Source organism: Pseudophryne corroboree, chromosome 3, assembly GCF_028390025.1.
Source record: "Pseudophryne corroboree isolate aPseCor3 chromosome 3, aPseCor3.hap2, whole genome shotgun sequence".
Classification (NCBI taxonomy): domain Eukaryota; kingdom Metazoa; phylum Chordata; class Amphibia; order Anura; family Myobatrachidae; genus Pseudophryne; species Pseudophryne corroboree.
Window position 1 is genome coordinate 6,242,621 of NC_086446.1, and position 26,630 is coordinate 6,269,250.

Here is a 26,630-nt window from a genome sequence, read left to right on the forward strand (position 1 = left end):
CCCACAGACTGCTCCTTCTGTATAATAATAACAATAACAACAACCACCCCCCACAGGCTGCTCCTCCTGTATAATAACAATAACAGGACACCACAGGCTGCTCCCCCAGGATAACAATAGGACACCACAGGCCGCTCCCCCTGTATAATAGGAATAACAGGACAGCACAGGCTACTCCCCCTGAATAATAATAATAACAACAACAACAACAACAACAACAACATCATGATGACACCACAGGACTCCACAGACTGCTCCTTCTGTATAATAATAATAATAACAACACACCACAGGCTGCTCCTCCTGTAAAATAACAAGAACAGGACACCACATGCCGCTCCCTCCTGTATAGAAGGACACCACAGGCCGCTCCCCCTGTATAATAATAATAAATTATTATTATTAACAGGACACCACAGACTGCTCCATCTTTACTATAACAACAACAGCAACAACATGACACACAGGCAGCTCCTCCTGTATAATAATAAAACCAGGATAGCACAGGCCGCTCAACCTATATAATAAAAACACCATGACACCACAGGCCACTCCCCCTGTATAATAATAATAATAATAATAATAATAATAATAATAATAATAATAACAACAACAACAACAACAACAACAGGACAGCAAAGGCTACTCCCCTGTATAATCATCATAATAATAATAATAATAATAATAATAATAATAAACAAACACCACAGGCCGCTTCCCCTGAATAATAATAATAATAACAACAACAAGACACCACAGACTGCTCCTTCTGTATAATAATAATAAAACCAGGACACCACAGGCAGCTCCCCCTGTATAATAATAAAACCAGGACAACACAGGCTGCTCTCCTGTATACTAACAAAAACAGGACACCACAGGCCGCTCCCCCTGTATAATAACAATAACAGGACACCACAGGCCGCTTCCCCTGTATAATAAGAATAACAGGACAGCACAGGCTACTCCCCCTGTATAATAACAACAACCACCACAACAACATGACACCACAGGCCGCTGTTCCTGCCTAATAATAAAACCAGGACACCACAGGATGCTCCACCTGTATATTAATAATAACAGGACAGCACAGGCTGCTCCACTTGTATAATAATAACAGGATATCACAGGCTGCTCCCCCTGCATAATAATAAAAACAACAACAACAGGAAACCACAGGCCGCTCCCCCTGTATAATAATAATAACAACAACAACAACAACAACAACAACAACAGGACACCACAGGCTGCTCCTCCTGTATAACAACAAGAACAGGACACCACAGGCCGCTCCTCCTGTATAATAACAGGACACCACAGCCTGTGATATCCTGTTACTGTTATTATACAAGTGGAGCTGCCTGTGCTGTCCTGTTATTATTAATATACAGGGGGAGCGGCCTGTGGTGTCCTGGTTTTATTATTATACAGGAACAGCGGCCTGTGGTGTCATGTACAGACAGACACCACAGCTTGCTCCCCTGTATAGAAGGACACCACAGGACACTCCCCCTGTATAGACGGACAGAACAGGCTGCTCCCCCTGTCTAGAAGGACACGACAGGCCGCTCCCCCTGTATAGATGGACACAACAGGACGCTCCCCCTGTATAGAAGGACACAGCAGCCGGCTCCCCTGTATAGAAGGACACAGCAGCCGGCTCCCCTGTATAGAAGGACACAGCAGCCGGCTCCCCTGTATAGAAGGACACAGCAGCCGGCTCCCCTGTATAGGACACCACAGGCAGCTCCCCCTGTATAGGACACCACAGGCAGCTCCCCCTGTATAGAAGGACACCACAGGCTGCTCCCCCTGTATAGGACACCACAAGCCGCTCCCCCCCTGTACAGACACCACAGCCCGCTCCACTGTATAGAAGGACACCACAGGCCTCTCCCCATGTATAGACGGACACCACAGCCTGCTCCCCTGCATAGGTCACCACAGGCCACTCCCCCTGTCTATAAGGACACCACAGGCCGCTCACCCTGTATAGAAGGACACCACAGGCTGCTACCCCTGTATAGAAGGACACCACAGGTTGCTCCCCCTGTATAGAAGAACACCACAGGCTGCTCCCCCTGTACAGAAGGACACCACAGCCTGCTCCCCCTATATACAAGGACACCACAGGCCGCTCCCCCTGTATAGATGGACACCACAGGCCGCTCCCCCTGTATAATAACAATAACAGGACACCACAGGACGCTTCCCCTGTATAATAAGAACAACAGGACAGCACAGGCTACTCCCCCTGTATAATAACAACAACCACCACAACAACAACATGACACCACAGGCCGCTGTTCCTGCCTAATAATAAAACCAGGACACCACAGGATGCTCCCCCTGTATATTAATAACAACAGGACAGCACAGGCCGCTCCACTTGTATAATAATAACAGGATATCACAGGCTGCTCCCCCTGCATAATAATAAAAACAACAACAACAACAACAACAACAACAACAACAACAACAACAGGAAACCACAGGCCGCTCCCCCTGTATAATAATAATAACAACAACAACAGGACACCACAGGCTGCTCCTCCTGTATAACAACAAGAACAGGACACCACAGGCCGCTCCTCCTGTATAATAACAGGACACCACAGCCTGTGATATCCTGTTATTGTTATTATACAAGTGGAGCTGCCTGTGCTGTCCTGTTATTATTAATATACAGGGGGAGCGGCCTGTGGTGTCCTGGTGTTATTATTATACAGGAACAGCGGCCTGTAGTGTCATGTACAGACAGACACCACAGCTTGCTCCCCTGTATAGAAGGACACCACAGGACACTCCCCCTGTATAGACGGACAGAACAGGCTGCTCCCCCTGTCTAGAAGGACACCACAGGCCGCTCCCCCTGTATAGATGGACACAACAGGACGCTCCCCCTGTATAGAAGGACACAGCAGCCGGCTCCCCTGTATAGAAGGACACAGCAGCCGGCTCCCCTGTATAGGACACCACAGGCAGCTCCCCCTGTATAGGACACCACAGGCAGCTCCCCCTGTATAGGACACCACAGGCAGCTCCCCCTGTATAGGACACCACAGGCAGCTCCCCCTGTATAGGACACCACAGGCTGCTCCCCCTGTATAGGACACCACAAGCCGCTCCCCCCCTGTACAGACACCACAGCCCGCTCCACTGTATAGAAGGACACCACAGGCCTCTCCCCATGTATAGACGGACACCACAGCCTGCTCCCCTGCATAGGTCACCACAGGCCACTCCTCCTGTCTATAACGACACCACAGGCCGCTCACCCTGTATAGAAGGACACCACAGGCTGCTACCCCTGTATAGAAGGACACCACAGGCTGTTCCCCCTGTATAGAAGAACACCACAGGCTGCTCCCCCTGTACAGAAGGACACCACAGCCTGCTCCCCCTATATACAAGGACACCACAGGCCGCTCCCCCTGTATAGATGGACACCACAGGCCGCTGCCCCCTGTATAGGACACAGCAGCCTGCTCCCCTGTATATAAGGACACCACAGGCCACTCCTCCTGTATAGGACACCACAGGCCACTCCCCCTGTATAGGACACCACAGCCTGCTCCCCCTGTATAGGACACCACAAGCCGCTCCCCCTGTATAGACGGACAGAACAGGCTGCTCCCCGTCTATAAGGACACCACAGGCCGCTCCCCCTGTATAGATGGACACAACAGCCTGCTCCCCTGTATAGACGGACAGAACAGGCTGCTCCCCCTGTCTAGAAGGACACCACAGGCCGCTCCCCCTGTATAGATGGACACAACAGGCCGCCCCCCCTGTATAGAAGGACACAGCAGCCGGCTCACCTATACAGAAGGACACAGCAGTCGGCTCCCCTGTATAGAAGGACACCACAGCCTGCTCCCCCTGTATAGGACACCACAGGCTGCTCCCCCCTGTACAGAAGGACACCACAGCCCGCTCCACTGTATAGAAGGACACCACAGGCCGCTCCCCCTGTATAGAAGGACACCACAGGCCGCTCCCCCTGTATAGAAGGACACCACAGGCCGCTCCCCCTGTATAGAAGGACACCACAGGCCGCTCCCCCTGTATAGAAGGACACCACAGGCCGCTCCCCCTGTATAGAAGGACACCACAGGCCGCTCCCCCTGTATAGAAGGACACCACAGGCCGCTCCCCCTGTATAGAAGGACACCACAGGCCGCTCCCCCTGTATAGAAGGACACCACAGCCTGCTCCCCCTGTATAGAAGGACACCACTGGCCGCCCCCCCCCCCCCCCCGTATAGATGGATACCACAGGCCGCTCCCCCTGTATAGGACACAGCAGCCTGCTCCCCTGAATATAAGGACACCACAGGCCGCTCCCCCTGTATAGGACACCACAGCCTGCTCCCCCTGTATAGGACACCACAAGCCTCTCCCTCTGTATAGAACAGGGGTGGGGAACCTCCGGCCCGCGGGCCGTAGCTTGTGTCAGTGAGACACGCTGCCGCTCAGTCCGGCGGCAGCGTGTCTCAGCTGTCAGAACAGGGAGGAGAGCGCGGCTGTCGAGTGGGAGCGGCGGCGTGTAGTACTTCAAACCAGCCGCCAGTCCGTGAGCCAATCAGAGCTAGCGGACCAGCAGCCAATCAGGAGCCGCGGCTGCCGGTCCACGAGCTCTAATTGGCTCTCGAACCGGCGGCTGGTTTGAAGTACTACACGCTGCCGCTCCCACCCGACAGCCGCACTCTCCTCCGTGTCCCACGGTAAGCAGCACGGAGGGGAGAGGGGAGGGCATCTGTATACCTGGCACTGTGGGGGCATCTGTGCACTGTGGGGGCATCTGTATACCTGGCACTGTGAGAGGCATCTGTATACCTGGCACTGTGAGAGGCATCTGTATACCTGGCACTGTGGGGACATCTGTATACCTGGCACTGTAAGGGGCATTTGTATACCTGGCACTGTGGGGGCATCTGTATACCTGGCACTGTGAGAGGCATTTGTATACCTGGCACCGCACTATTGGGGGCATATGTGTATCACGTCCCATTTAACTGGCCACACCCATTTTTTTGGCGCGTGCGCGCCTCCGGCGCGCACACACAGTACCTCTAAGGGGCAGACCTACTGGGGGGCAGGGTAATTTTTTAAGTTGTGACTTTTTGTATGGCCCCCGAAGGATTTTATAAATATCCAAATGGCCCTCGGTAGAAAAAATAAGAATTTACTTACCGGTAATTCTATTTCTCGTAGTCCGTAGTGGATGCTGGGAACTCCGTAAGGACCATGGGGAATAGACGGGCTCCGCAGGAGACTGGGCACTCTAAAAGAAAATAAGAATTTACTTACCGATAATTCTATTTCTCGGAGTCCGTAGTGGATGCTGGGGTTCCTGAAAGGACCATGGGGGATAGCGGCTCCGCAGGAGACAGGGCACAAAAAGTAAAGCTTTAGGATCAGGTGGTGTGCACTGGCTCCTCCCCCTATGACCCTCCTCCAAGCCAGTTAGGTACTGTGCCCGGACGAGCGTACACAATAAGGGAGGAATTTTGAATCCCGGGTAAGACTCATACCAGCCACACCAATCACACCGTACAACTTGTGATCTAAACCCAGTTAACAGTATGATAACAGCGGAGCCTCTGAAAAGATGGCTCACAACAATAATAACCCGATTTTTGTAACTATGTACAAGTATTGCAGATAATCCGCACTTGGGATGGGCGCCCAGCATCCACTACGGACTCCGAGAAATAGAATTATCGGTAAGTAAATTCTTATTTTCTCTATCGTCCTAGTGGATGCTGGGGTTCCTGAAAGGACCATGGGGATTATACCAAAGCTCCCAAACGGGCGGGAGAGTGCGGATGACTCTGCAGCACCGAATGAGAGAACTCCAGGTCCTCTTTTGCCAGGATATCAAATTTGTAGAATTTTACAAACGTGTTCTCCCCTGACCACGTAGCTGCTCGGCAGAGTTGTAATGCCGAGACCTCTCGGGCAGCCGCCCAAGATGAGCCCACCTTCCTTGTGGAATGGGCCTTAACCGATTTAGACTGTGGCAGGCCTGCCTCAGAATGTGCAAGTTGAATTGTGTTACAAATCCAACGAGCAATCGCCTGCTTAGAAGCAGGCGCACCCAACTTGTTGGGTGCATACAGTATAAACAGCGAGTCAGATTTTCTGACTCCAGCTGTCCTGGAACATATTTTCAGGGCCCTGACAACTCCTAGCAACTTGGAGTCCTCCAAGTCCCTAGTAGGTGCAAGGCACCACAATAAGCTGGTTCAGGTGAAACACTGACACCACCTTAGGGAGAGAACTGGGGACGAGTCCGCAGCTCTGCCCTGTCCGAATGGACAAACAGATATGGGCTTTTTTGAGAAAAAACCACCAATTTGACACTCGCCTGGTCCAGGCCAGGGCCAAGAGCATGGTCACTTTTTATGTGAGATGCTTCAAATCCACATATTTGACTGGTTTTAAACCAATGTGATTTGAGGAATCCCAGAACTACGTTGAGATCCCACAGTGCCACTGGAGGCACAAAAAAGGGGTTTGTATATGCAATACTCCCTTGACAAACTTCTGGACTTCAGGAACTGAAGCCAATTTTTTCTGGAAGAAAATTTACAGGGCCGAATTTGAACCTTAATGGACCCCAATTTGAGGCCCATAGACACTCCTGTTTGCAGGAAATGCAGGAAACGACCGAGTTGAAATTTCTTTGTGGGGCCTTCCTGGCCTCACACCACGCAACATATTTTCGCCACACGTGGTGATAATGTTGTGCGGTCACCTCCTTTCTGGCTTTGACCAGGGTAGGAATGACCTCTTCCGGAATGCCTTTTTTCCCTTAGGATCCGGCTTTCCATCGCCATGCCGACAAACGCAGCTGCGGTAAGTCTTGGAACAGACATGGTACTTGCTGAAGCAAGTCCCTTCTTAGCGGCAGAGGCCATAAGACCTCTGTAAGCATCTCTTGAAGTTCCGGGTACCAAGTCCTTCTTGGCCAATCCGGAGCCATGAGTATAGTTCTTACTCCTCTACGTCTTATAATTCTCAGCACCTTAGGTATGAGAAGCAGAGGAGGGAACACATACACCGACTGGTACACCCACGGTGTTACCAGAACGTCCACATCTATTGCCTGAGGGTCTCTTGACCTGGCGCAATACCTGTCCCGTTTTTTGTTCAGACGGGACGCCATCATGTCCACCTTTGGTATTTCCCAACGGTTTACAATCATGTGGAAAAAACTTCTCAATGAAGTTTCCACTCTCCCGGGTGGAGGTCGTGCTGAGGAAGTCTGCTTCCCAGTTTCCATTCCCGGGATGAAAAACTGCTGACAGTGTTATCACATGATTTTCCGCCCAGCGAAAAGTCCTTGCAGTTTCTGCCATTGCCCTCCTGCTTCTTGTGTCGCCCTGTCTGTTTACGTGGGCGACTGCCGTGATGTTTTTCCCACTGGATCAATACCGGCTGACCTTGAAGCAGAGGTCTTGCTAAGCTTAGAGCATTATAAATTTACCCTTAGCTCCAGTATATTTATGTGGAGAAAAGTCTCCATACTTGATCACACTCCCTGGAAATTTTTTCCTTGTGTGACTGCTCCCCAGCCTCTCAGGCTGGGCTCCGTGGTTACCAGCATCCAATCCTGAATGCCGAATCTGCTGCCCTCTAGAAGATGAGCACTCTATAACCACCACAGGAGAGACACCCTTGTCCTTGGATATTGGGTTATCCGCTGATGCATCTGAAGATGCGATCCGGACCATTTGTCCAGCAGATCCCACTGAAAAGTTCTTACGTGAAATCTGCCGAATGGAATTGCTTCGTAGGAAGCCACCATTTTTACCAGGACCCTTGTGCAATGATGCACTGTTTTTAGGAGGTTCCTGACTTGCTCGGATAACTCCCTGGCTTTCTCTTCCGGGAGAAACACCTTTTTCTGGACTGTGTCCAGAATCATCCCTAGGCACAGCAGACGTGTCGTCGGGATCAGCTGCGATTTTGGAATATTTAGAATCCACCCGTGCTGATTGTAGCAGTATCCGAGATAGTGCTACTCCGACCTCCAACTGTTCCCTGGACTATGCCCCTATCAGGAGATCGTCCAAGTAAGGGATAATTAAGACGCCTTTTCTTCGAAGAAGAATCATCAATTCGGCCATTACCTTGGTAAAGACCCCAGGGTGCCGTGGACAATCCAAACGGCAGCGTCTGAAACTGATAGTGACAGTTCTGCACCACGAACCTGAGGTACCCTTAGTGAGAAGGGCAAATTTGGGACATAGAGGTAAGCATCCCTGATGTCCCGGGACACTATATAGTCCCCTTATTCCTGGTTCGTTATCACTGCTCTGAGTGACTTCATCTTAATTTGAACCTTTGTAAGTGTTCAAAAAAATTTTTTAGAATAAGTCTCACCTAGCCTTCTGGCTTCAGTACCACAATATAATGTGGAATAATACCCCTTTTCTGTAGTAGGAGGGGTAATTTAATTATCACCTGCTGGGAATACAGCTTGTGAATTTTTTCCCATACTACCTCCTTGTCGGAGGGAGACTTGGTAAAGCAGACTTCAGGAGCCTGCGAAGGGGAAACGTCTCGACATTCCCATCTGTACCCCCGGGATACTACTTGTAGGATCCAGGGGTCCTGTACGGTCTCAGCGCCATGCTGAGAACTTGTCAGACGCGGTGGAACGCTTCTGTTCCTGGGAATGGGCTGCCTGCTGCAGTCTTCTTCCCTTTCCTCTATCCCTGGGCAGATATGATCTTATAGGGACGAGAGGACTGAGGCTGAAAAGACGGTGTCTTTTTCTGCAGAGATGTGACTTAGGGTAAAAAACGGTGGATTTTCCAGCAGTTGCCGTGACCACCAGGTCCGATGGACCGACCCCAAACAAGTCCTCTTCCTGTATACGGCCATACTGTGCCGTTTGGAATCTGCATCACCTGACCACTGTCGTGTCCATAACATCTTCTGGCAGTTATGGACATCGCGTTTATTCATGATGCCAGAGTGCAAATATCCCTCTGTGCATCTCGCATATATAGACATGCTCTATAGTCAATAAAATACTGTCCCTGTCAAGGGTATCAATATTTTTAGTCAGGGAATCCGACCAAGCCACCCTAGCTCTGCACATCCAGGCTGAGGCGATCGCTGGCCGCAGTATAACACCAGTATGTGTGTATATACTTTTTATTATATTTTCCAGCCTTGTCAGCTGGTCCTTGAGGACGGCCCTATCTATAGACGGTACCGCCACTTGTTTTGATAAGCGTGTGAGCGCCTTATCCACCTTAAAGGGTGTTTCCCAACGCGCCCTAACTTCTGGCGGGAAAGGGTATACCGCCCATAATTTTCTATCGGGGGGAACCCACGCATCATCACACACTTTATTTAATTTATCTGATTCAGGAAAAACTATGGTAGTTTTTTCACATCCCACATAATACCCTCTTTTGTGGTACTTGTAGTATCAGAAATACGTAACACCTCCTTCATTGCCTTTAACGTGTGGCCCTAATAAGGAATACGTTTGTTTATTCACCGTCGACACTGGATTCAGTGTCCCTGTCTGTGTCTGTGTCGACCGACTAAAGTAAACGGGCGTTTTAAAACCCTTGACGGTGTTTTTGAGACGTCTGGACCGTACTAATTGTTTGTCGGCCGTCTCATGTCGTCAACCGACCTTGCAGCGTGTTGACATTATCACGTAATTTCCTAAATAAGCCATCCATTCCGGTGTCGACTCCCTAGAGAGTGACATCACCATTACAGGCAATTGCTCCGCCTCCTCACCAACATCGTCCTCCTACCTGTCGACACACACGTACCGACACACAGCACACACACAGGGAATGCTCTGATAGAGGACAGGACCCACTAGCCCTTTGGAGAGACAGAGGGAGAGTTTGCCAGCACACACCAAAAACGCTATAATTATATAGGGACAACCTTATATAAGTGTTTTCCCTTATAGCATCTTAATATATATATAAGCATATCGCCAAATTAGTGCCCCCCCTCTCTGTTTTAACCCTGTTTCTGTAGTGCAGTGCAGGGGAGAGCCTGGGAGCCTTCCCTCCAGCCTTTCTGTGAGGGAAAATGGCGCTGTGTGCTGAGGAGATAGGCCCCGCCCCTTTTTCGGCGGCCTCGTCTCCCGCTCTTAACGGATTCTGGCAGGGGTTAAATATCTCCATATAGCCTCCGGAGGCTATATGTGAGGTATTTTTAGCCAAAATAGGTATTCATTTGCCTCCCAGGGCGCCCCCCTCCCAGCGCCCTGCACCCTCAGTGACTGCCGTGTGAAGTGTGCTGAGAGGAAAATGGCGCACAGCTGCAGTGCTGTGCGCTACCTTTAGAAGACTGAGGAGTCTTCTGCCGCCGATTCTGGACCTCTTCTTACTTCAGCATCTGCAAGGGGGCCGGCGGCAAGGCTCCGGTGACCATCCAGGCTGTACCTGTGATCGTCCCTCTGGAGCTGATGTCCAGTAGCCAAGAAGCCAATCCATCCTGCACGCAGGTGAGTTCACTTCTTCTCCCCTAAGTCCCTCGTTGCAGTGATCCTGTTGCCAGCAGGACTCACTGTAAAATAAAAAACCTAAGCTAAACTTTCCTAAGCAGCTCTTTAGGAGAGCCACCTAGATTGCACCCTTCTCGGCCGGGCACAAAAATCTAACTGGCTTGGAGGAGGGTCATAGGGGGAGGAGCCAGTGCACACCACCTGATCCTAAAGCTTTACTTTTTGTGCCCTGTCTCCTGCGGAGCCGCTATCCCCCATGGTCCTTTCAGGAACCCCAGCATCCACTAGGACGATAGAGAAAGATTAGGTACTATCTGGTGTGCACTGGCTCCTCCCTCTATGCCCCTCCTCCAGACCTCAGTTAGGGAAACTGTGCCCGGAAGAGCTGACACAACAAGGAAAGGATTTGGAATCCAGGGTAAGACTCATACCAGCCACACCAATCACACTGTACAACTTGTGATAACCATACCCAGTTAACAGTATGAACAACAACTGAGCCTCATTTAACGGATGGCTCATAACAATAACCCTTTAGTGAAGCAATAACTATATACATGTATTGCAGAGAGTCCGCACTTGGGACGGGCGCCCAGCATCCACTACGGACTACAAGAAATAGAATTACTGGTGAGTAAATTCTTATTTTCTCTGACGTCCTAGTGGATGCTGGGAACTCCGTAAGGACCATGGGGATTATACCAAAGCTCCCAACGGGCGGGAGAGTGCGGATGACTCTGCAGCACCGCATGAGCAAACTCAAGGTCCTTCTCAGCCAGGGTATCAAAATCAAACTTGTAGAATTTAGCAAATGTGTTTGAACCCGACCAAGTAGCAGCTCGGCAAAGCTGTAATGCCGAGACCCCTCGGGCAGCCGCCCAAGAAGAACCCACCTTCCTTGTGGAGTGGGCTTTCACTGATTTTGGATGCGGCAATCCTGCCGCAGAATGAGCTTGCTGAATCGTGTTACAGATCCAGCACGCAATAGTTTGCTTTGAAGCAGGAGCACCCAGCTTGTTGGGTGCATGCAGGATAAACAGCGAGTCAGTTTTCCGGACTCCAGCCGTCCTGGCTACATAGATTTTCAAAGCCCTGACTACGTCAAGTAACTTGGAGTCCTCCAAGTCCCGAGTAGCCGCAGGCACCACAATAGGTTGGTTCAAATGAAACGCTGATACCACCTTTGGGAGAAATTGGGGACGAGTCCTCAATTCTGCCCTGTCCATATGGAAGATCAGGTATGGGCTTTTACATGACAAAGCCGCCAATTCTGACACACGCCTAGCTGAAGCTAAGGCCAACAGCATGACCACCTTCCACGTGAGATACTTTAGCTCCACGGTCTTAAGTGGCTCAAACCAGTGTGATTTCAGGAAATCCAACACAACGTTAAGATCCCAAGGTGCCACTGGAGGCACAAAAGGGGGCTGAATATGCAGCACTCCCTTAACAAACGTCTGAACTTCAGGCAGTGAAGCCAGTTCTTTTTGAAAGAAAATAGATAGGGCCGAAATCTGGACCTTTATGGACCCCAATTTTAGGCCCATAGTCACCCCTGACTGTAGGAAGTGCAGAAATCGACCCAGCTGGAATTCCTCCGTTGGGGCCTTCCTGGCCTCACACCAAGCAACATATTTCCGCCATATGCGGTGATAATGCTTTGCTGTCACATCCTTCCTAGCTTTTATTAGCATAGGAATCACTTCATCTGGAATGCCCTTTTGCGTTAGGATCCGGCGTTCAACTGCCATGCCGTCAAACGCAGCCGCGGTAAGTCTTGGAACAGACAGGGCCCCTGCTGTAACAGGTCCTGTCTGAGAGGCAGAGGCCATGGGTCCTCTGAGATCATTTCTTGTAGTTCTGGGTACCAAGTTCTTCTTGGACAATCCGGAACGATGAGTATAGTTCTTACTCCTCTCTTTCTTACTATCCTCAGTACCTTGGGTATGAGAGGAAGAGGAGGGAACACATAAACCGACTGGTACACCCACGGTGTCACTAGTGCGTCCACAGCTATCGCCTGAGGGTCCCTTGACCTGGCGCAATATTTTTTTAGCTTTTTGTTGAGGTGGGACGCCATCATGTCCACCTGTGGCCGTTCCCAACGATTTGCAATCTGTGTGAAGACTTCTTGATGAAGTCCCCACTCTCCCGGGTGGAGGTCGTGCCTGCTGAGGAAGTCTGCTTCCCAGTTGTACACTCCCGGAATGAACACTGCTGACAGTGCTAGCACGTGATTCTCCGCCCATCGAAGAATCCTTGTGGTTTCTGCCATTGCCATCCTGCTTCTTGTGCCGCCCTGGCGGTTTACATGGGCGACCGCCGTGATGTTGTCTGACTGAATCAGTACTGGTTGGTTTTGAAGCAGGGGCTCTGCTTGACTCAGGGCGTTGTAAATGGCCCTTAGTTCCAGTATATTTATGTGTAGTGAAGTCTCCAGACTTGACCACTGTCCTTGGAAGTTTCTTCCCTGAGTGACTGCCCCCCATCCTCGGAGGCTTGCATCCGTGGTCACCAGGACCCAGTCCTGTATGCCAAACCTGCGGCCCTCAAGAAGATGAGCACTCTGCAGTCACCACATCAGAGACACCCTGGCCCTTGGCGACAGGGTGATCAACCGATGCATCTGAAGATGCGATCCGGACCATTTGTCCAACAGATCCCACTGAAAGATCCTTGCATGGAACCTGCCGAAGGGACTTGCTTCGTAAGAAGCCCCCATCTTTCCCAGGACTCGCGTGCAGTGATGCACCGACACCTGTTTTGGTTTCAGGAGGTCCCTGACCAGAGATGACAATTCCTGGGCCTTCTCCACCGGGAGAAACACCTTCTTCTGTTCTGTGTCCAGAATCATGCCCAGGAAAAGCAGACGCGTCGCAGGAATCAGCTGCGACTTTGGGATATTCAGAATCCAGCCGTGCTGTTGCAACACTTCCTGAGAGAGTGTTACGCTGACCAACAACTGCTCTCTGGACCTCGCCTTTATGAGGAGATCGTCCAAGTACGGGATAATTATAACTCCCTTCTTCCGAAGGAGTATCATCATTTCGGCAATTACCTTGGTAAATATTCTCGGTGCCGTGGAGAGACCAAACGGCAACGTCTGGAATTGGTAATGACAGTCCTGTACCACGAACCTGAGGTACTCCTGGTGAGGTGGGTAAATGGGGACATGCAAGTAAGCATCCTTGATGTCCAGCGACACCATAAAATCCCCCTCTTCCAGGCTTGCAATAACCGCCCTGAGCGATTCCATTTTGAACTTGAACTTCTTTATATAAGTGTTCAAGGATTTTAAATTCAGAATGGGACTCACCGAACCGTCCGGTTTCGGTACCACAAACATTGTGGAATAGTAACCCCTTCCCTGTTGAAGGAGGGGGACCTTGATTATCACCTGCTGGAGGTACAGCTTGTGAATTGCCACCAGTACTACCTCCCTTTCCATGGGGGAAGCTGGCAAGGCTGATTTGACGTAACGGCGAGGGGGAGTCGCCTCGAACTCCAGCTTGTATCCCTGAGATACAATTTGTACAGCCCAGAGATCCACCTGCGAGCGAACCCACTGGTCGCTGAAGTTCCGGAGACGCGCCCCCACCGCACCTGGCTCCACCTGTGGAGCCCCAGCGTCATGCGGTGGACTTAGTGGAAGCAGGGGAGGATTTTTGTTCCTGGGAACTGGCTGTCTGGTGCAGCTTTTTCCCTCTACCCTTGCCTCTGGGCAGAAAGGATGGGCCTCTGGCCCGCTTGCCTTTCTGAGGCCGAAAGGACTGTACCTGATAATACGGTGCTTTCTTTGGCTGTGAGGAAACCTGAGGTAAAAAAGTCGACTTCCCAGCTGTCGCTGTGGATACGAGGTCCGAGAGACCGTCCCCAAACAATTCCTCACCCTTATAAAGGTAAAACCTCCATGTGTTTTTTAGAATCACCATCACCTGTCCACTGCCGAGTCCATAATACTCTCCTGGCAGAAATGGACATTGCATTAATTCTAGATGCCAGCAGGCAAATGTCCCTCTGGGCATCCCGCATATATAAGACAACGTCTTTTATATGTTCTAGGGTTAGCAAAATAGTATCCCTGTCGAGGGAATCAATGTTGTCTGACAGGGTATCAGTCCATGCTGCTGCAGCACTACACATCCGGGATGAAGCAATAGCAGGTCTCAGTAGAGTACCAGAGTGTGTATACACAGACTTCAGGATAGCTTCCTGCTTTCTATCAGCAGGCTCCTTTAGGGCGGCCGTATCCTGAGACGGCAGTGCCACCCTTTTAGATAAGCGTGTGAGCGCCTTGTCCACCCTAGGGGATGTTTCCCAACGTAACCTATCCGTTGGCGGGAAAGGGTACGCCATCAGTAACCTCTTAGAAATCACTAGTTTCTTATCAGGGGAACTCCACGCTTCTTCACACAATTCGTTTAATTCATCAGATGGGGGAAAAGTCACTGGCTGCTTTTTCTCCCCAAACATAATACCCCTCTTGGTGGTAACCGGGTTAACGTCAGAAATGTGCAATACATCTTTCATTGCAGTAATCATGCATCGGATGGCCTTTGTAGACTGTACATTTGTCTCATCCTCATCTACACTGGAGTCAGACTCTGTGTCGACATCTGTGTCTACCATCTGAGCTAGCGGGCGTTTATGAGCCCCTGACGGCTTCTGAGTCGCCTGGGCAGGCGCGGGCTGAGACCCCGGCTGTCCCAAGGCTGCTGCGTCATCGAACCTTTTGTGTAAGGAGTTGACACTGTCAGTTAAGACCTTCCACATATCCATCCAATCAGGTGTCGGCCCCGTCGGGGGCGACACCACACTTATCTGCCCTTGCTCCTCCTCCACGTAACCCTCCTCATCAAACATGTCGACACAGCCGTACAGACACACCGCACACACACAGGGAATGCTCTGACTGAGGACAGGACCCCACAAAGTCCTTTGGGGAGACAGAGAGAGAGTATACCAGCACACACCACAGCGCTATATAACACAGGGATTTACACTATAATAAGTGATTTTTCCCAATAGCTGCTTAATTATCTTATTTGTGCCTAAATTTATGTGCCCCCCCTCTCTTTTTTACCCTTCTTGTATCAGGATACTGCAGGGGACAGCCTGGGGAGCTGCTTCCAGTGGAGCTGTGAAGGGAAAATGGCGCTGGTGTGCTCAGGAAGAAGGCCCCGCCCCCTCAGCGGCGGGCTTCTGTCCCGCTGTTTCTGACTAAAAAATGGCAGGGGTTTTACACATATACAGTCACAGACTGTATTATGTGTCTTTTTTATGCCAAAGGTATTCTTATTGCTGCCCCCCCCAGCGCCCTGCACCCTACAGTGACCGGAGTGTGTGGTGTGCTGTGGGAGAAATGGCGCACAGCTGCGGTGCTGTGCGCTACCTTAATGAAGACAGGAGTCTTCTGCCGCCGATTTCATCGCTTCTCTTCTGGCTCTGCAAGGGGGACGGCGGCGCGACTCCGGGAACGGTCGATCGAGGTCAGGCCCTGTGTTCGAACCCTCTGGAGCTAATGGTGTCCAGTAGCCTAAGAAGCACAAGCTAGCTGCAAGCAGGTAGGTTCGCTTCTCTCCCCTCAGTCCCACGTAGCAGTGAGTCTGTTGCCAGCAGATCTCACTGAAAATAAAAAACCTAACAAATACTTTCTTTCTAGCAAGCTCAGGAGAGCCCACTAGGAGCACCCAGCTCTGGCCGGGCACAGATTCTACCTGAGGTCTGGAGGAGGGGCATAGAGGGAGGAGCCAGTGCACACCAGATAGTACCTAATCTTTCTTTTAGAGTGCCCAGTCTCCTGCGGAGCCCGTCTATTCCCCATGGTCCTTACGGAGTTCCCAGCATCCACTAGGGCGTCAGAGAAAAGGTTCCCCACCCCTGGTATAGAAGGACAGCACAGGACACTCCCCCTGTATAGACGGACAGCACAGGCTGCTCCCCGTCTATAAGGACACCACAGGCAGATCCCCCTGTGTATAAGGACACCACAGGCAGATCCCCCTGTGTATAAGGACACCACAGGCAGATCCCCCTGTGTATAAGGACACCACAGGCCGCTTCCCCTGTGTATATGGACACCACAGGCCGTTTCCCCTGTGTATATGGACACCACAGGCCGCTTCCCCTGTGTATATGGACACCACAGGCCGCTCCCCCTGTCTATAAGGACACTACAGGCCGCTCCCCCTGTCTATAAGGACACTACAGGCCGCTCCCCCTGTCTATAAGGACACTACAGGCCGCTCCCCATGTCTATAAGGACACCACAGGCAGCTCCCCCAGTATATAAGGACACCACAGGCCGCTCCCCCTGTACATAAGGACACCACAGGCCGCTCCCCCTGTATATAAGGACACCATTACCTGCTGTTGCCCAACACTACGATGTCTTCCTCCGTTGCACGGCTCGAGAGACACCCGGAAATAGCCGCAGACACCACTTCCGGCCTGTGGAACGCATAGACCGGAAGTAGTGTTCTGCGCCACTGTCGTTTACTTCAGGAGTGACGGCGGCTACAGGAGAGATGCGGCAGGGAGGGGGGAGCCTGGGGTCTCATCGGCTCTCCTCCCCTCAAAACGTCACAAGGTCCCTTCAGCCCCTCCGATATAGAACCAACCTTCCGACCCGGCGTGCCCGGTATTTGGAGGGGGAGGAGGAGGTGCTATGATATGATACCCAATTAGGTCAATGTGTGGAATGTGATCGTCTCACAGAGAACAGCCCCTTTGGCCTGAGACGGCGGCCATCTTACATCTCGCAGGAGGGGGAAGGTGCACGTGGTGGGCTGCGATATGCAAGTCTCTCGGAAGCATTGATACAACGCCCCATATTCTTCCGTCTATCCTCATTTCGCGAGGGAGTTATTCACAATTATGGGGATGCGCGGGCGCCGTGTCTGCATTGAAATGTCGACCGTTACGATGGTGGTACAATTAGACTTGCCAGAAGACCGTTGTCGGCGGGATGACCGTGTTGACATTCTCGTGTCTACATAGTTGCCGTCGCCTTAGCATGCTGAGCCCTTCATTTGAAATACCTTAATTTCTAATTGGTATCCCGGAAAGGACAGAAAGTCCATACCAGGTGCACAATTATATTATAAAAAAAATACCGTATGTTAGATTTAATGAAGGAGAGAATATCGATATTACGGTCTCTTAATGAGTTATGTGTCCACATACGCACAAATAATGGGACGTTAATTCGGGTATAGAAAGTCCTTTTAAAAATAAGAATAATTTCTGCTGCGGGGTACACTGGGCTCCACAAGGATAGACATAGGGGTGTAGAGTAGGATCTTGATCCGAGGCACCAACAGGCTGAAAAGCTTTGACTTCCCAGAATGCATAGCGCCGCATCCTCTATAACCCCGCCTCCCTGCACAGGAGCTCAGTTTTGTAGTTGGTGCTGCAGATAGCAGGCACATAACAGGGGCTGCTCTGGGCAGCCCTAAGAAGAGCTTTTTCGAAGAAAAAGTGAAGACTACAAGGGCAGCAGTGGTGTGTAAATGTCAAGAGACATTCACTGCTGCAGCTCCAGCTCTCCCCAGCGGCGCTGTACACTCCCGAGCCTTGGTTGCCGGGTAACTACAGCAGGAGGCTCCGTTTTTCTTCCATGGTCAGGCACACACGACAGTGGCTCTCCGGGATCGCGTGGCCGCGCTTCGGGAGGTGGTGAGTGGGTCCCACTAGCGGGACCCGTACTTTTTTGCGATCCGGCGCGGTCAGTGGGAGGCGGGCCGCGCGCGCTGGCGGTGGACACTGTGGCGGTACAGGCGATCCCACTAGAGCACCAGGGCATGGATGCAGGTCAGGTTTTCCCTTAAAACCATTTTAATAGTAGCCCACAGTACCCGGTGGTTTTGCCAACAGGGGGATAAGGCTTAGACCTGAAGCCCCTCCCACAGCCCCAGTGCGCCATTTCCCGCAAATGTTCCTGCCCTGGAGCTGCATATCTGTCTCTTCCTCACTCCCTGTCAGTGTCTGGGCGCCATTTCTCTCAGCTTCACTGTTCCTGGGACTGCTTGGGCAAATCCTCCTGTGTAAAGCCGCCTGGTTGTCAGTGCTGTGACTTTACATGACACTTAAGTATTCTACCTGCCTTTTAGACAGTGTTAGTTAAGAAAGAGTGCATTTAGTCAGGGTTTCCTAGTACAATTACCCTGTGACATACATCCAGTTCTTACTGTGCAGTGTTATATCTATTGACTACATAGCTATATAAGCTAGTCCAGTGCAGTATTATTGTTGGTAATAACCTCTGCATTGTATAACTATGACTATACGTGTGTGCATTAGCTTGCTGAGTGGTGTCCATTTCGTGTCTCTCACTCAACTTGCTATCCCTATATTCTATAACCTGAGGGGGCTTGGTGCGTCCGGTTTTATATAGGATTTTCACAAGATATACTTTAATACGTATTTTTCTCTGTGATTTAGTCGCCATATCTCTCCTTTATCTCTGCTAGTGCTGACTACACTGCGCAGGGGTTTGGGTAAGAGGTATTGTGCTGCTGCCAATTGTACTGTGTTACCTGATACTGCAAGTTATATCATGTCTGCTTCTGAAGGTAACGGCTCTGGGGCGGAACACACTGCAGGTGTTGCTGAAGCCACAGATCCATATGAGGAGAATATAGCAGCTGTGGGCTCTGGTTCTCGGGGTCCTTGCCCCCCAGTGGGACTGTGGCAACGGAGGTACATAATGACCCACCGTGGGCTGCTTTTTCCACGCTTCTACATATGTTAGTTAATAAACTAACACCCCCTATGGGACCCCCTATGCCGGTGCAACCGTATGTGGTCCCTTCAGCTAACCCGCCGTGGGCGGACAATTTATCTGCTCAATTGAAGAAGTTGAACCAGTCCCTGACTACTAAAAAGTCTGACGCTCGCCCAAGCCCAAGGGGTCCTCTAAGCGAGCTCTTGTCTCCTCACAATCCACTGCTGTTACTGACACCTCGTCTGATGAAGATGGCACACTGACCCCACAGATTCTGACACAGATACTGCTGATGGGGAGGGTAGTTCACATGTGGATGTTCCTGATCTTTTGGAGGCTATTAAATTGATTTTACAGATTACGGATGATCCCGAGCCATCCGTCCCTCCTTAGAAACCAGATAGGTTCAAGTGTCCGAAGGTGGTTAAACAAGTTTTACCTCACTCTGACCACCTAGTGGATATACGTCAGGAACCCTGGGAAAACCCGGGTAAGAAGTTTGTGCCTCAAAAGAAGATGCTGGCTCGCTATCCCCTCGCACCAGAGCTGTCTGAAAATTGGGAAACGCCTCCTCCAGTAGACTCACATGTGGCTAGGATGGTGGTTTCCTCAGCTCTACCTGTCACTACTGTCATGTCTCTAAAAGAGCCTACGGATAAACGTGTGGAGGGTTGTCTGAAAGCGATTTACACCCTCACGGATGCTGCACAAAGGCCCACTATTGCAACAACATGGGCTGCAGAGGCTATTGAAGCATGGGCCTTGGAGTTAGAAGCTGAAATCTCTTCTGACCATGCTAGACAATGCTTGTCATATATTGTCACAGCTTCTCACTATATTAAAGAGGCGGCTTCTGATGCCGGTATCCTAGCAGCCAAGGCCTCTACTACATCAGTCCTGGCTTCCCGGATATTGTGGCTGAGATCCTGGTCTGTGGATCTGGACTCTAGAAAAACCCTGGAGGTACTCCCTTTCAAGGGAGATATTCTGTTTGGGGAGGACTTAAATAAGATTGTGGCTGACTTGGCTACTGCCGAAACTACCTGTCTGCCAAGTACCGCTCCTTCTGTGTCGAAGGCTAAAGGTACTTCCTTTCGTCATTCAGGTAAAGCAAAAGGTCAGGTGTACAACAAACAGACCCACACTTCCAAACCTGGTAAGCCAAAGCCCAAAAGAGCCTGGGCGGCCCGTCAGCCAGCTTCCAAGACCGATAAGCCTGCCGAATGACGGTGCGGGCCTCCCCCTGGGGGATCCCAGGGTGGGGGGCCGGCTTCTAGGGTATACCCAGGAATGGTTGAAGACCACTTCAGATGCCTGGGTACGGGAAGTCGTCACTCAAGGTTACGCCATAGCCTTCAAAAACCGACCCCCGTTGGACCAGACAAAGGCAAACACTCTACATTCGGTAATACAGACTCTCCTGGATACAGGAGTCGTAGTACAGGTGCCTCCTTCGCAGAGGGGCCGGGGGTACTATTCTCCGCTGTTTCTAGTCCCCAAACCGAATGGATCCTCTCGGCCCATTCTCAATCTCAAGGCATTGAACAGGTTTGTGAAGGTTTCCAGGTTCCATATGGAAACCCTTCGCTCTATAGTTCTGGCCTTGGAACCTGGGGACTACATGGTCTCCCTGGACATACAGGATGCTTACCTGCATATTCCTATAGCAGCGTCACATCAGCAATACCTGAGGTTTGCGATTGGCAACCTCCATTACCAGTTTCGGGCATTACCTTTTGGTTTAACTACGGCTCCGCGAGTCTTCACCAAAGTTATGGCGGTGATGACGGAGGTACTCCGCCGTCAAGGGGTCAGGATACTGCCGTATCTGGACGACTTGTTAATCCTGGCAAATTCCCCAGAAATTCTCCTACGTCATCTGGATATGACTGTCCGGTTTCTGAAAGCCCACGGGTGGCTCATCAACTGGAAGAAATCCTCCATGGTCCCTGCTCAGAGCATGGTGCACCTGGGAGCGCTATTGGACACTCACAACCAGCGGTTGTTCTTGTCTCAGGAGAAAGTCCTGAAGCTTCAGGACAGGATTCGTTGCTTCCTTTCTCACCGCAAGTGTCGATATATTCGGCGATGCAGGTGATGGGCCTCATGGTATCAGCATTCGACATGGTGGAGTATGCTCAATTCCATTCTCGCCCCCTCCAGAAGCTGATTCTAGCCAAGTGGGACGGCCTGCCTCACCGGATCAGGTCTCACATGATCTCATTGACTCCGGAGGTCCATCTGTCGCTGCTCTGGTGGCTCCTGCTGATGACAGATGAGGAATCCCTCCTCTCGATCAACATTCTGGAATTGCGGGCGCTCTTCAATGCGTTGAACCTAGCCCAGCATTTAATTCAGAACCGTCCTGTTCAAGTACAGTCGGACAACGCCACCACAGTGGCTTACATAAATCATTAAGGCGGCACTCGAAGCCGTTTGGCAATGAAGGAAGTCTCACAGATTCTACATTGGGCGGAATGCCATCTACCGGCCATATCCGCAATATTCATTCCGGGAGTCCTGAATTGGGAAGCAGACTTTCTCAGTCGTCAGGACGTGCATGCCGGCGAGTGGGGCCTCCATCCAGAAGTGTTTCAACTCCTAGTGGAAAAGTGGGGCCTTCCAGACGTAGATCTGATGGCGTCTCGACACAATCACAAGGTTCCGGTCTTCGGAGCAAGGACAAGGGATCCTCAAGCAGCATTCGTGGATGCGCTGGCGGTGCCGTGGAGGTTTCGGCTGCCGTACGTGTTCCCTCCGGTGTCACTTCTGCCCAGGATAATTCGGAAGTTCAAGCAAGAAAAAGGAAATCTGCTTCTCATAGCTCCAGCGTGGCCCATACGGCACTGGTTCTCAGACCTGCAAGGCCTATCGTCAGAGCGTCCAATTCTACTTCCACAAAGCCCAGACCTCCTCGTTCAGGGCCCCTGTGTCTACCAGGACCTAGCCCGGCTGTCTTTGACGGCGTGGCTCTTGAAGCTTCCGTCTTAAGGGCTAAAGGGTTTTCTGAGGCGGTCATTCAAACTATGTTGCGGACCCGGAAACCGGCTTCTGCTCGGATTTACCATAGGGTCTAGCATTCTTACTTTGTTTGGTGCTCTTCTAACAATTATGATGCTTCCAAGTATAGTACAGCCAAGTTGTTGGCTTTTCTTCAGCAGGGCCTGGACTTAGGCCTGCGTCTGGCCTCCCTCAAGGTTCACGTTTCTGCCTTGTCGGTGTGGTTTCAGAGAAAAATTGCGACCTTATCTGATGTGCATACCTTTACTCAGGGTGTGTTGCATATCCAACCTCCGCTTGTGGCTCCGTGGGACTTGTTGGTGGTTCTGGAGGCGTTACAAGAGCCTCCGTTTGAACCTCTTGGTTCAGCTGATCTTAAGTGGCTTTCCCTTTAAGGTGGTGTTTCTGCTGGCTATTGCGTCAGCTAGAAGAGTGTCGGATTTGGGTGCCTTGTCTTGTAGTTCCCCATATCTGATCTTTCACCGTGACCGGGCGGTTCTTTGTACTCGTCCCGGATATTTACCTAAGGTGGTTTCTTCGTTCCACCTTAACCAGGAGATTGTGGTTCCGGCACTTGTTTCTCCTGATCTGTCTCCCAAAGAGCGGTCTTTGGATGTGGTACGGGCTCTCCGTATCTATGTGAAGAGAACTGCTTCTATTAGAAAATCTGATTCTCTCTTTGTGCTGTTTGGATTTCACAAATGGGGCTGGCCTGCTCACAAGCAAACTTTGGCCAGATGGATTAGAATGGTGATTGCACATGCTTATGTGAGGGCTGGTCTATCAGCTCCTGCTCACATTACGGCCCATTCTGCTCGGTCTGTTGGACCTTCTTGGGCGGCCCGCCGTGGTGCGACCCTTGAACAATTCCGCAAGGCGGCTACGTGGTCCTCTGTGAATACGTTCATAAGGTTCTATGCCTTCGATACTGCCACTTCCCAGGATGCTTCCTTTGGACGCCGGGTTCTTGTACCCGCTACAGTGCGTTCCCTCCCATAAGGAACTGCTTTAGGACATCCCCTATGTCTATCCTTGTGGAGCCCAGTGTACCCCGCAGCAGAAAACGAGTTTTATGGTAAGAACTAACCTTTGTTAAAACTCTTTCTGCGAGGTACACTGGGCTCCACAAGGCGCCCACCCTGACGCACTTAGCTTCTTTGGGTTGGTATGGCATTAGCCGCCGACACTTCTCCTGTCGTGAGAGTGTGGGTGTATGTGGCTACTAACCGTTGTTTTCTCTTTTCCTGCTACTACATTGGGCTGGTTAACTAAAAACTGAGCTCCTGTGCAGGTAGGCGGGGTTATAGAGGAGGCGTCGCTATGCATTCTGGGAACAGTCAAAGCTTTTCAGCCTGTTGGTGCCTCAGATCAAGATCCTTCTCTACACCTCTATGTCTATCCTTGTGGAGCCCAGTGTACCTCGCAGAAAGAGTTTTAATAAAGGTAAGTTCTTACCATAAAACTCGTTTTCTCTTACGTCCTAGAGGATGCTGGGGACTACGTAAGGACCATGGGGTATAGACGGGCTCCGCAGGAGACATGGGCACTCTAAGACTTTAGATGGGTGTGCTCTGGCTCCTCCCTCTATGCCCCTCCTCCAGACCTCAGTTAGATCCTGTTCCCAGAGGAGACTGGATGCACTGTAGGGGAGTTCTTTGTTAGGTTTTTTATTTTCAGGGAGCACTGCTGGCAACAGGCTCCCTGCATCGTGGGACTGAGGGGAGAGAAGCAGACCTACTTAACTGATAGGCTCTGCTTCTTAGGCTACTGGACACCATTAGCTCCAGAGGGTCGGAACACAGGTGTCGTCCTCGCTGTTCGTCCCGGAGCCGTGCCGCCATCCTCCTCACAGAGCCGGAAGATAGAAGCCGGGAGAGTATAAGAAGAAAGAAGACTTCACAGGCGGCAGAAGACTTCAGATCTTCACTGAGCTCCCGCACTCACACACACAGAAGGCACTGTAAGGGTGCAGGGGGGCGCCCTGGGCAGCAATAATAACCTCAAGGGACACTGGCTAGCATGTTAGATACTGCGGAGGCAGTATATTAGAAAACCCCCGCCAGTATACAGAATTTGATCGGGACCGAAGCCCGCCGTCGAGGGGGCGGAGCTTGATCCTCCAGCACTAACCAGCGCCATTTTCTCCACAGCACGCTGCAGAGAAGCTGCTCCCTGGACTCTCCCCTGCTGAGCAAGTACAGAGGGCAAAAACGAGGGGGGAGGGGCACATTTAATTGGCGCAGTAAGTGTACTATTTATCTATAAAAGCGCTGTACAGACTCGGATTTTGTTCCAGTGTCCAGTGGCGCTGGGTGTGTGCTGGCATACTCTCTCTTTGTCACTCCAAAGGGCCTTATTGGGGGGCTGTCCCCATATTTGTATATCCCAGTGTGTGGGGGTGTCAGTACGTGTGTGTCTCCGTCGGCACCGCCGGCACCTGATTGGTTGGTTATGTGGAATGTTTTAAATGCAAATCTGACTTTATTACATAAAAGATTGGACAAAACAGAGTCCAGGGAAATAGCAGGGAGTCAATCCATGGCTTTGACTGTGGCACAAGGCCCTTCGGGGTCTCATAAACGTCCCCTTTCCCAGGTAGCAGACACTGATACTGACACGTATTCTGACTCCAGTGTCGACTATGATGATGCGAGGTTACACCCACGGGTGGCCAAGAGTATCCATTATATGATTATTGCAATAAAGGATGTTTTACATATCACAGAAGGCCCCTCTGTCCCTGACACGAGGGTCTGCATGTTTAAGGAAAAGAAACCTGAGGTAACGTTTCCCCCATCTCATGAGCTGAACGCCTTATTTGAAAAAGCTTGGGAAACTCCAGACAAGAAACTGCAGATTCCCAAGAGAATTATTATGGCGTATCCTTTCCCCTCACAGGACAGGTTACGGTGGGAATCCTCGTCCACGGTGGACAAAGCTTTGACGCGCTTGTCCAGAAAGGTGGCGCTACCGTCTCCGGACACGGCAGCCCTCAAGGATCCTGCTGATCGCAGACAGGAAACTACCTTAATATCGATCTATACACATACGGGTGCCTTGCTTAGACCGGCAGTAGCGTCGGCATGGGTGGGTAGCGCAATTGCAGCATGGGCAGATAACTTGTCATGTGACATTGACACCCTAGATAAGGATAGCATTTTATTGACCTTGGGTCACATTAAAGATGCAGCGTTGTATATGAGAGAGGCTGTGAGAGACATTGGGCTGTTGGGTTCAAGAGCCAATGCCATGGCAATTTCTGCTAGACGGTCCCTGTGGACCCGCCAATGGACGGGTGATGCCGATTCAAAGAGACATATGGAAACTTTACCTTACAAGGGTGAGGTTTTATTTGGGGAGGGCCTCGCGGACCTGGTTTCCACAGCTACCGCGGGTAAGTCTTCTTTTTTGCCTTACGTTCCCCTACAGCAAAAGAAAACACCTCAATATCAGATGCAGTCCTTTCAGTCGCATAAGTCCAGAAGGGGTCGGGGCTCTTCCTTCTTCACCAGAGGTAAGGGTAGAGGGAAAAGAACGCCTGCTACGGCTAGTTCCCAGGAACAAAAGTCCTCCCAGGCTTCTACAAAATCCACCGCATGATGCTGGGGCTCCACTGAGGGAGTCCGCGCCGGTGGGGGAACATCTTCGACTCTTCAAGCAGGTCTGGGTTCAGTCGGATTTGGATCCTTGGGCGCTCGAAATTGTATCCCAAGGATACAAACTGGAATTCGAAGAAATGCTTCCTCGCCGATTTTTCAAATCGGCTTTGCCAGCTTCTCCCCCAGAGAGGAAAATAGTTTCAGCTGCCATACAAAAGCTGTGTCAACAGCAAGTGATTATCAAAGTTCCCCTAATGCAACAGGGGAAAGGGTACTATTCAACCCTATTTGTGGTTCCGAAGCCGGATGGCTCGGTCAGACCCATTCTGAATCTAAAATCCCTGAACCTGTATTTGAAAAAGTTCAAATTCAAGATGGAATCTCTCCGGGCAGTGATCTCCAGCCTGGAAGGGGGGGATTTTATGGTGTCGCTGGACATAAAGGATGCATACCTTCATGTCCCCATTTATCCCCCTCATCAGGCGTGCCTGAGATTCGCTGTATAGGACTGTCATTACCAGTTTCAGACGTTGCCGTTTGGGCTTTCCACGGCCCCGAGGATTTTCACCAAGGTAATGGCGGAAATGATGGTGCTCTTGCGCAGGCAAGGAGTCACAATTATCCCATACTTGGACAATCTCCTGATAAAAGCGAGATCGAGAGATCAATTGCTGAAAAGCGTGTCGCTCTCCCTAAGAGTGCTGCAGCAACACGGCTGGATCCTAAATCTACCAAAGTCGCAGTTGATTCTAACGACTCGGCTATCATTTTTAGGCATGATTCTGGACACGGAAAAAAAGAGTGTT

General features: G+C 50.9%; 1 protein-coding gene across 2 annotated transcripts in view; it reads right to left on the reverse strand.

Moving 5' to 3' along the window:
* LOC135054512 (zinc finger protein OZF-like) overlaps positions 1-17,124 on the reverse strand; it is a 55,540-nt gene extending 38,416 nt beyond the window's left edge. For both annotated transcript variants that reach the window (XM_063957639.1, XM_063957638.1), the window contains exon 1: positions 16,867-17,124. The gene's annotated coding sequence lies outside the window, so the exon portion shown is untranslated. The remainder of the gene's footprint in view (positions 1-16,866) is intronic.
* Positions 17,125-26,630: the final 9,506 nt, after the last annotated feature.